Raw genomic sequence first — 9,820 nt, forward strand, 5'->3', positions numbered from 1 at the left:
TCTTCCTGACTATAACCAAGAGAAGTTTAGCAAAATATATGCACACATACACGTGTGTGTGTGTGTGTGTGTGTGTGTGTGTGTGTAATTAGAGAGGTTTCTCTGAACAATCGGTGAGGCTTCCCTCATAGTTCAGTTGGTAAGGAATCTGCCTACAATGCAGGTAGACCCAGGTTCGATCCCTGGGTCAAGAAGATCCCCTGGAGTAGGAAATGACTACCCACTCCAGCATTCTCGCTTGACAGAGGAGCCTTGTGGGCTACAGTCCATGGGGTCACAAAGAGTCAGACACAACTGAGCAACTCACACCTTTTCACTTTTCTGCAAGCAGTTCTTACCCAGGACATATACTCCCTTGCCGACACTTTCAATTCGAGGCTATGTGAGTATGCCTGCACCCATGTTTTTATAGCATACACGTGTATGCACATGTACGTGTGGCTGAAACAGTGTAATATGATACACTCACCCTACGTAGGCTACTCATTCTAATCTATCGTATTCTATTCCGTTCTCATTTTGTTTTTATCGTTTGCTGGCTGTGACGTCTCAGTTGATTTCAGGACTTACTGGTGGTTGAGATCCTGGACAGATTGCTGCTGGAAAACAGATCCTACAGGTGTGGGTAGGGTGCCCCGAGGCCTATGAACCAGCCAAGGAATTCCTAGGGTCGGGTGGGGTGGGCTGCTTCTGGTGGCTTCTGCATTTGGGCCCCTCCCCTTTCCTCCTGGCCTTGACCTCTGCCTCCCTTTCTTTGCAACAGACTCATCTTTTTCTTTAAACCTCAGTGTGTGCCCGCTAAGTCATGTACAACTCCTTGCAACACCATGGACTGTAGCCCTTCAGGCTCCTCTGTCCATGGGAGTCTCCAGGCAAGAATACTGGAGTGGGTTGCCATGCCCTTCTCCAGGAGATCTTCCTGACCCAGGGATTGAACCTGTGTCTCCTACATCTCCTGCGTTGGCAAGAGGACTCTTTACCACTGAGCCACCTAAGATGCATAGGAGAGAGTAGGAAAATATAATCTAAATTCGGAGAGATTACTCTCAAAACTAGTATTGGCAAAAGCAAAATTTTTCAAGAAAATACAAACAAACAAAACATGCAAGCATAGGACATCCATTAGGAAGACCAGACAGAACATTTACATCTCAAAGACACAGAGGAAGGCACGTTTCCCCCAGAAGGCCTTTATTTAAAGTCCGGAGATATTTTTGCTAGGTCAGCTTATAACGTTAGTTAAGGTAACTTAACTGCATACATAATGAAAGGGCTAGCTCAATTTTTAGGGTGAGATTTTCTTTAATTAAAGCTCAAGCCATCATCTTAACCCTTCGCCCCCAAGGCTGCTTGGTCTCTGTGGGGTCCCCTCCACCCAGGCCTGCCCTAGCCAGTTGTGAGAGACCAGTGGGGAAGACCTCACTGGCTGTCAGTGCCTAGCCTCGGGGTCAGGGTCACGGCAGACGGGGTGGCTCATCGAGGCATCTCTGTGAAGTTGCTGGATCATCGCCCAGGTTTTCAGAGCAGGAAACCCCGCCCCCCTGCAGCTCTCTGACTCGCCCTGTCTCCAGGTTCTGCTCTAAGTAGGGTAAAGGGTTTCTCGCCAGCCCAGACCTGCCCGGCTCCCAGGCCTGCGGTTTTCATCTCTGCTCTCTCTAGACTCTTTCTTGCCTTTTTTTGGAAACTGTGGTTTAAGGGAAGAGCTCTGACAATGTCCTTGGAGCGAGGATGCCCTCTGCTTCGTGGGAATCGGCTCCTTAGAACTAGACTGTCAACTCTGCCTGAGTTCATGAGCTTTCCATTAAGTTGTAGAATGTGAAAGGTGATTTTGCCTTGAAAAACACCAGGAGTGACAAAGGCTGTCATCAGTCGGTGATCCTTTGTTTGCCTGCTGTTTCCTGGGTTCCTTGCCTGTTCTCTTCGTATCTGTATGTGGTGGGGGTGCCTGTTGGTATTTGACTGGTGGGAGGATGCTTTTGAACTGTGATGTTGGAGAAGACTCTTGAGAGTCCCTTGGACTGCAAGGAGATCCAACCAGTCCATCCTAAAGGAGATCAGTCCCGGGTGTTCATTGGAGGGACTGATGTTGAAGCTGAAACTCCAATACTTTGACCATGTGATGGGAAGAGCTGACTCATTGGAAAAGACCCTGATGCTGGGAAAGATTGAGGGCAGGCGGAGAAGGGAACGACAGAGGATGAGATGGTTGGATGGCATCAATGACTCAATGAACATGAGTTTAAGCAAACTCCAGGAGATGGTGAAGGACAGGGAGGCCTGGCGTGCTGCAGTCCATGGGGTCACAAAGAGTTGGACACGACTGAGAGCCTGAACAAAAATGAGGCAGGTGTAGAGTCATACTGGGGAGGTTTAGGTATTTCTGAGGAGGCAAAGCACTGTCCAGCCACGGGGCAGGATGTCCTGTGTGGGTCGTGAGCTCCTCACAACCGGAAGTGTCCAGATTTCCCAGAAGACCTCCTGGAATGTGTGGGATACCCAAGATGTAGCGTGGTGCCTGTATACAGTAAGTGCTCAATAAATGCTTGTTGGATGAGTGAGTTTCTGAGCTTGGCTGCCCCCTTTCTGCCCTGATGAATCTCAGAACAGGGCGAATTGAGGGATTTGTCAGTGAATTCATCAGCCCTTCATCTTCACAACCAGCCCAGCCAGAGGGTGGCCACCTTTCCTCAAGCTCAGCTCAGCTGCTCACGTTGGGGACTTCAGATGCTTCATAATCGGGAAGTTCTTAAGGTGCTGTCTCAAGCCCCTTCTCTTTTTTTGGCCACACCATGGAGCATGCAGGATCTTAGTTCCCCCACCAGGGATGGAACCCACGGACCCTGCAGAGTCTCAACCCCTGGACCACCAGGGAAACTCCTTGAGTCCCTCCTGCCATGAGTGAAGTCCACTTCCCTTGGAATCCTCACCAGCACTGAAGATGTCATTGTTCTCGTGCCCATATGTGTGAAATGTGCATTCTGACCTATGCTGTCCTGTCCTGGCTGGAGGAGGTCCATCCTCCACGGGATGGAGCGTTTGCATGAGGCTACATCCTTCTGCGTTCGTCCTAGAGCCGAGGTTGGCACACTCTAGTCTGAGGGCTGCATCTGGTCTGCTGCCTGGGGCTTGTTTTTTGTGAATTGAATTTTATTACAGCACCATAAATGTCATACATACTGTCTGTGGTTGCTTCATGATGCAAAGGCAGAGCTGACCACAAGGCCCATGAAAACTAAACTATTTATTTACCTGTCCCTTAGAGGAAAAGTTTGCTGACCTTTGATCTACAGCAAAAATACTCAAATAAAGGTTGAAAATATAAGCAGATATGCAGCATGCCCTGTAATGTACTGTCTCAGTAAGATCGGCTGTGTGGTCAAAATGGTGAGGATGCAGAGTGATTCCAGCCCTAGGTATGAGCCCCAGAGCATTGAAGTCAAGCACCCAACAAGTACATGAACGATCATGGCAGCATTATTCACAAGAGCCAAAAGCTGGAGATTACCCAATATCCACTAGTGGACAAAATGTGACATTTCCACACAATACACTACTATTCAGCGATGGCAAAAGGTGAAGTCCTGATTTATGCTTCAACATGGATGACCCTCAAAAACATTGTGCTAATTCAAAAAAGCCAGATGTGAAAGGTCATATATTGGAATTTCATATAATTCCATTTGTATGAACTGTCCAGAATAGGTAAATCCAAAGAGACAAAAACAATTAGTGTTTTCCAGGAGCCGGGGGTACGGGAAGAGGGGATGATTGCCTAATGGTTGCAGGGTTTCATTTTGGGCTGATTAAAAAGGCCTGTAACTAGAGAGAAGTGATGGTTGTTTAACACTGTGAATACGTGCCTCTGAATTGTTCATTTTCAAAGGGTCAATTTCCTATTGTGTGAATTTCAACTCAACTGGAAAAACTGATAGGGATGCTAAGCATTACAATACATCCCAAAGCAGCAACTGCAGCCTCAGAGTCCTGAGTGTGAGAGCCTCCCTTAGTCTGTGATGCGTTTGTGCTTGTGCATCTGTGACGTTCCCGAGTCCCTTTCAAGGCAACACCATGACCGTGGTTTTCTCAGGGCAGAGTTCTTTAAGGTAGGCAACTAGAATCTCATTATCCCTCTGCAGAATTTTTCTGTCATGTACATCCCGTCAATTGCTAATTAAATTCCCTATTCCAACCTTCATGCTCCTTAAAGTTTCCTGCACAAGCAACAGTTGTTTAGACAGAAGCCACAATGCATCCATATTAGATGTACACACACTTCTGAGAGGTGTAGGTGGGGAGGGAAGGCAGAGAATGGGGTGGAAATGCGTTAACACAAAGGGTCTCGTTGCAAGGTTCTGTAAAGGACAGGTTGGGGATAGCCCTGGGAACAGGAGAGGCTGAGAACTGTGGTAAGAGAGTAGGTCCCTGTGAACAGTTAGCATGAAGACAAGTGAGGAGTAACTTGCTGAAGAGATGCTTGCTGTGTTATGCAGTTTTAGAGGCACCATAACCCAATGCCTATATGTTGCATAGTGAACAACCTGAGCAACTGTACATGGTGGTCTTGGGCGAAAATCAGTTCACCAGACTGAGTAATTTAACTTTGATGTTCAAGTTGTAGATTTATCTGAGATCATTATCTCATCTAACACTCAAATATTGCATGGGACATCCTTATACTGAATCATTACTGTTTATATTATAAATAAACATACATTTATCTGAAATTCAAGTTTAACTGGGTATCCTGCAGTTTTATTTATAAAATTAACAGTTCTGTATCTAACACATCCTTCAGACACTGGAACTATACGTGCAAGATGCCAAGTCACTGATGTGGGTCTGAAACCCAAGCTGGGCTGACATGTCTGAGTAATGGAAAATAAACCAGTTACAGGAGCTGTTGGAATTCTGGTCTGTGTTAGTTTCCTAGGGCCTTTGTAACTTTGTTTACAAAACAAAGTCTCCTTGGTGGCTCAGACTATAAAGAATCTGCTTGCAAGGAGGGGAGACCTGGGTTCAGTCTCTGGGTCAGGAAGATTCCCTGGAGAAAGAAATGGCAACCCACTCCAGTATTCCTGCCTGAAAAACCCCGTGAACAGGGGAGCCTGGTGAGCTACAGTCCATGGGGTCCCAAAGAGTCCCACACGACTGAGCAACTAACACTTCCACTTCTTTGTAACAAAGTGCCATAACCTTGGTGGCTTAGAACAACAAATGTTTCTTCTTTCAGGGTTCTGGAGGGTTGAAGTCTGAGCTCCAGGTGTTGGTGGGCCAGTGCTTGCTCTGAAGGTGCTGGGGAAGAATCTATCCAGGTATCTCCCTCAGTTTCTGGGGCCCCAGATGGTCCTCTGCTTGTCACAGCATAGCATCAGCCTTCCCATGGCATTCTCCTCCATCTCTTCACAGCTTTCCCCCTGTGTGTGTCCAGATTTCCTGACACCGGTCACATTGGATCAGGGCCCACCTTCATGAGCTAATTATAATGTGGTTACCCCGGTGAAGACCTGATCTCCTAATAAGGTTACCTTCTGAGGCCCTGGGATGTCTCAGTCTGATTTGTTGCTATTGTTTAGTTGCTCAGCCGTGTCTGACTCTTTTCAACCTCGTGGACTGTAGCCCCACCAGGCTTCTCTGTCCATGGGACTTTCCAGGCAAGAATACTGGAGTGGGTTGCCATTTCCTACTCCAGAGGATCTTCATGGCCCAGGGATCAAACCTGGGCCTCCTGCATTGACAGCCAAATTCTTTACCACTGAGCCACCAGGGAAGCCCCCTTAGTATCACTGGGGGGCTATAAAGGAGTCTTATAAACTGGGTGGCTTGTAAACAAGAGTAGTTAAAAATCAAGGTGCCTGATGAGGGTTTGGTTCCTGGTTCGCAAAGAGTGCCTTCATACTGTGTCCTTGGGTGGTAGAAGAGGTGACAGAGCTCCCTGGGGGGTCCCTTTACAAGGGCACTAATCCCATTCATGAGGGCTCCACCCCCATGATGTCATCACTTCCCAAAGGCCCCTCCTGCTAATACCATTCCACTGGGGGTTAGTGTTTCAACATAAATTTTGGATGGACACAGACGCTCAGTCTACAGCACCGATGTTAGGATTTCAGCAAGTCTCTTTTAGGGAACGCTATTCAATTCATAACACGGCCCTAGGTCTGTCCAGGGCCTTTCTTTTCTGGGACTGAGTTGGATGGCTTCCACGTAGAGGGCCTATGAACAACTGGTCTTAACTAATGACAGTTCAAAGTGTGGCTGAGAGTCATGGCCCGTCCAGAGGGGTCAGGGCTCAGGAAGGCAGATCATCAGAGGATGGCACAGACGTGGCCAGCCCAGCCATGAGAGAGGGGCATGTGTCTGCTGGACGTGTGGAAGTTCAAGGGAACAGGAAAACATGCACACTCACTTCCGCAAAGTAAATATTTCTGGAAACCCTTGCTTCATGGAAAGGGCTCACGAGTTTTGCACAAAATGTTACACAAGCTTTGGAAGTCATGGGTGGAAACTGTTTGCAAAATCCCTCGAGCCTCATACCAAATGTTTGCTTCAGTCTTGAAGCCTGAAACAAACAACCCTTCTGTGTCGAAAATGTGGGCTATGTGCAAATAGGTTAGCAACAAGGATATTCTGTATCACAGAGAAAATTATAGCCATCATCTCATAATAACCTGTCATGGAGTATAATCTGCAAAAATACTGAATCAGTGTGTTGTACACCTGAAACTGAAACAGTGTTGTAAATCAACTGTCAGTTCAGTTCAGTTCAGTCGCTCCGTCGTGTCCGACTTTGAGATCATGGACTGCAGCACGCCAGGCCTCCCTGTCCAGCACCAACTCCCGGAGTTTACTCAAACTCATGTCCATTGAGTCGGTGATGCCGTCCAACCATCTCATCCTCTGTCGTCCCCTTCTCCTCCCACCTTCAATCTTTCCCAGCATCAGGGTCTTTTCAAACGAGTCAGTTCTTTGCATCAGGTGGCCAGAGTATTGGAGTTTCAGCTTCAGCATCAGTCCTTCCAATCAATATTCCGGACTGATCTCCTTTAGGATGGACTGGTTGGATCTCCTTGCAGTCCAAGGGACTCTCAAGAGTCTTCTCCAACACCACAGTTCAAAAGCATCAATTCTTCAGCACTCAGCTTTCTTCACAGTCCAACTCTCACATCGATACATGAAAACTGGAAAAACCATAGCTTTGACTAGATGGACCTTTGTTGGCAAAGTAATGTCTCTGCATTTTAATATGCTGTCTAGGTTGGTCATGACTTTTCTTCCAAGGAGTAAGTGTCTTTTAATTTAATGGCTGCAGTCACCATCTGCAGTGATTTTGGAGCCCCCAAAAATAAAGTCAGCCACTGTTTCCACTGTTTCCCCATCTATTTGCCATGAAGTGATGGGACCAGATGCCGTGGTGTTAGTTTTCTGAATGTTGAGCTTTAAGCCAACTTTTTTACTCTCTTCTTTCACTTTCATCAAGAGGCTCTTTAGTTCTTCAAATCAACTATACATCAATCAAAAAAATCAGCTAATGCGACATTTTGCTCTTTTTCAGCTGTACTTGTAATAGGGAAGAAACTTTGTATTCTATTGCAAGTTAATCACTAAAGGGATGTTGCCCATAAGCTTAAATTATACATCATGGCTCATCTCTGGGAACCCTGCCTCCCAGGTAATGAGCATTATTCTGAAATACCTTTGGTTAGCTAATAGGAAACATCCTGATCAGGCCCACCTCTGAATGGCTGCAGGGAGGAAGAAATAAGCATACCCCTCTGGAGTCTGGTTGGAAATGGGAAATGTTGGGCTTTACTCCCTCCCCGTTTAGTATGAATGAGTTTGAGTAAACTCCAGGAGTTGGTGATGGACAGGGAGGCCTGGTATGCTGCAGTCCATGGGGTTGCAAAGAGTCGGACACGACTGAGCGACTGAACTGAGTCTAAACTCTACAGGTAAGATGATTCTGTGGGCCGTGAGCCCCCGGTCTTCTCGATTGTCTTCCTTTCTATGTTTCTCACTCCAGAGACTCGTCTCTTGGTTTATCAGCCTGTGTGTGACAAGCAATGCGAGCTTGGATTTGGAAACAAAGGTGAAGGTGTCATTAGGAAAAAAGTACTGAATGGATCATGTTGGTCAAGTAAAGGATCAGCTGAGGACTCCAGTCATGCTTGTTACTTTGATCAGAAGTGAGGCTGATATCCGGTTAGATAAGAATTTGTTGGGCAGGCTTAAAGGTCACTTTCAAGGACAAGCCTCTGATACCTGGAACTAGGCATGTTCAGTCAAGGGTCAGCAGGAGAATCTTCAAAGGAAGACCTGGCTAGCCTGAGGGAAAACTTGCGGCAGATAAATATGTGGTCCCTTTAGCCCTTTCCTTCCACTTTCTAGAGAGTAGAAGTGGGGTGACAAGACCATTTCGACAAGCTGATAAATTGTATGAATTTTCAGAAAAGAGACAATCAGATATAAAATGGTCTTTAAGAATACTTCCAAGAATCATAGCTTTGAAGTTTGGGGAGTCCCTTAGATCAGGGCTGCCCAAGAGAAATATAATCTGAGCCTTTTCTATTGGATCTAAAATTTTCTAGTGGTCACATTCAAAAAAAGAAGAAACAGCAAAGTTAATCTTAATCATATAATTTACTTATATCCAAATATATCCAAAATATTACCATTGCATCGTGTGTGTGTGTTATTCGCTCAGTCATGTCCGACTCTTTGCGACCCCATGGACTGTAACCCACCAGGTTCCCCTGTCCATTGAATTCTCCAGGCAAGAATACTGGAGTGGGTTGCCATTTTCTTCTCCAGGGGATCTTCTAAACCTAGGGCTCAAACCCAAGTCTCCTGCATTGCAGGAGGTTCTTTACTATTGGGTCCACCAGGGGAGAGAGCCCAACTTCTTGGCCCAAATTGCTTAGCCTCTTGGTGTCTCTGTTTTCCCATATGATATGGAATTTCCGTTCCTGGAGGGTCTCTCCTGAGACAGAAGGAGACATTTTGGAGCCACTAGGGGAGAAGAAGGATGAAGTGCAGGCTCTGTGAGGGACATGCGTCCAGATGCGACATGGAGATGCTGGAGTGATAATCTCCAAGCCGGGAATTCCAAGAAACCCCCACGTTCAGATTCACCAGAAGGTCAAACCATCCTCAGGCAGTACTGAGAAAAAAAGAGGAAAACAAAATTAGACAAAACCACAAAGAAATCCAAGAGGTGATGGAGGAAAAAATCCAGCCAGACCCTACCAGGGTATAAATGACCCATAGGAGTGGACAAGCCTGCTGATGGCTGTAGACATGTTTCCAGCCCATCTGGAACTTTTGAGGCTGGTGGGTAACATGAGCCTTGCTCAGATCTCTGTCAGTAATCCTTTTATATGATTTTCTTTCATTAAAACTTTATTTAAAAATGCTTTACAATGTTGTATTGGTTTCTGCCACACATCAACATGAATGGGCCATAGGTATACACATGTCGCCATCCTCTTGAACCTCCCTCCCACCTCCCACCCCATCCCACCCCTCTAGGTTGTCTCAGGGTACCAGGGTAGTCCGTTCATAAGATTTTAAAGAAAGATTTCTAAGAACTCATTGGCCTCAGTTCAGTTCAGTTCAGTTGCTCAGTCGAGTCCAATTCTTTGCAACCCATGAACCACAGCACGCCAGGCCTCCCTGTCCATCACCAACTCCTGGAGTTTACTGAAACTCATGTCCATTGAGTCAGTGATGCCATCCAACCATCTCATCCCCTGTCTTCCCCTTCTCCTCCTGCCCTCAATCTTTCCCAGCATCAGGGTCTTTTCCAATGAGCCAGCTCTTCGCATTA

This window comes from Cervus elaphus, chromosome 19 (genome assembly GCF_910594005.1).
Source record: "Cervus elaphus chromosome 19, mCerEla1.1, whole genome shotgun sequence".
Classification (NCBI taxonomy): domain Eukaryota; kingdom Metazoa; phylum Chordata; class Mammalia; order Artiodactyla; family Cervidae; genus Cervus; species Cervus elaphus.